Source organism: Penaeus monodon, chromosome 29 (genome assembly GCF_015228065.2).
Source record: "Penaeus monodon isolate SGIC_2016 chromosome 29, NSTDA_Pmon_1, whole genome shotgun sequence".
In the NCBI taxonomy this organism is placed as follows: Eukaryota; Metazoa; Arthropoda; class Malacostraca; order Decapoda; family Penaeidae; genus Penaeus; species Penaeus monodon.
The window spans coordinates 37,775,488-37,776,981 of NC_051414.1; the positions used below are offsets into that span (position 1 = coordinate 37,775,488).

General features: G+C 30.6%; 1 protein-coding gene across 1 annotated transcript in view; it reads right to left on the minus strand.

Annotated features, from left to right (window-relative positions):
* Positions 1-670: 670 nt before the first annotated feature.
* LOC119592238 (nuclear receptor-binding protein homolog) overlaps positions 671-1,494 on the minus strand; it is a gene marked incomplete in the record, with an annotated part of 59,302 nt that continues 58,478 nt past the window's right edge. Inside the window, 1 exon segment of the mRNA XM_037941070.1 lies at positions 671-1,494.

Below are 1,494 nucleotides of genomic sequence, written 5' to 3' on the forward strand. Positions count from 1 at the left end.
GCATACTTAGTGTCTCACTGTACACTTTTGTGTTTGTTTTCCATGTGTATGTGCATGTAATTATGTATGAATTTTCTCTAATTATGGATCTGTACACACAATTTTCTGTATATGTGCAATTGCAGCATCAACTCTCAGTTAATAAGGCATTTTCTTTAACTTTATCACTTTAAATCATCATTACCTCCAAATACTATATTCCTTTCATACATTTTTTTTTTTCTTTTCTCTTATGATGTATTCAATCTTTTACATCCTCAACTCATTTCTAATAGAAAATGACCAGCATGAAGGTCACAAAAGGACTTTGAACACTTCTGTTTTAAAGTGAAATCTATGTACACGTTGCAATTTTGCAATTAAGTATTACCAGAGTGAATACATCTTTATAAGACATGTTTTAAAAGATATAGTTTATGGAAGTTATCTCACTGACATTTTATCAGTTTTATGAATTGAAACAAGGCATCTATTACAAGATCATTCTTAGCTGGTATTTCTTTCAGTATCATTTACTCTCAATTTCCAAAAAGATTTTTTACTTGAAATAAACAAATGATTTACCATTACATTTCTGATTAACCAATATCAGGCTTAATGCATTCTTCTGAAATTTTCATATACACATAATAGAATCTTGTCTTTGAAGGTTAAAATAATGATAGCACAATGTGCTGAAAAATATTCATTTGTTATTGGATGTCAATGAACAAAATAATTTTGCAGAATAATAAATCATTACATACCATTCCTAATGGAGTGTTACACAATGATCATCAAGTTCTGACCCAATACACAAGTGTTCATTGTCAGATTATATAGATACAAAACCTCTTTTCTGGTTACAAACACCTTGATGATTCCAATACATCCTGTGCTAAACCATTAGGTAACTGTACAAGAAGACTGCACATTCTCTAACTGAACTGCAATGTAGTAATTGTTGGAGAGAGAAGAGGAAACAAATGCTTTACACCAACCTCATTATAGTACCCTTGAGTTAACCAAGCAAGGTATATATCTTATTTTTTTACAGAATGTTACAATGCCATATAGCTAACTGATAATAACAAGCTCTCCAAGGTGCATCAGCAAAAGGTACACCAAGAACTCTCAAAAAATTTCTATCCATGAAATGTTGTGCAATATCTCTCTACATTTAATTATCATTCACCCCCTAAAGATTTCTTTAATAAAAAAGGAGTATCAAATAACACCCAAAATAGTTTATTCCTGTAAACTCATGTGGGTGATTTATATTGAGTAACAACTTTAGACACAAATCTTTGGTTGAAAAGTTACCTACAGACACTCATAATGACATTTTAGCAGTCAAAATAAAACCTTTTGGATACCAATAATCATTTAAAAATAAAAAGTGTTCCTCATTAAAAGGCACAACAGAGTAAAAACTATATATGAAACATTGAGGTTATAGTGTAGTGACATGTATCCATCATTTGAGCAAGTAATCAAAAGATAACCCCCCTCCCA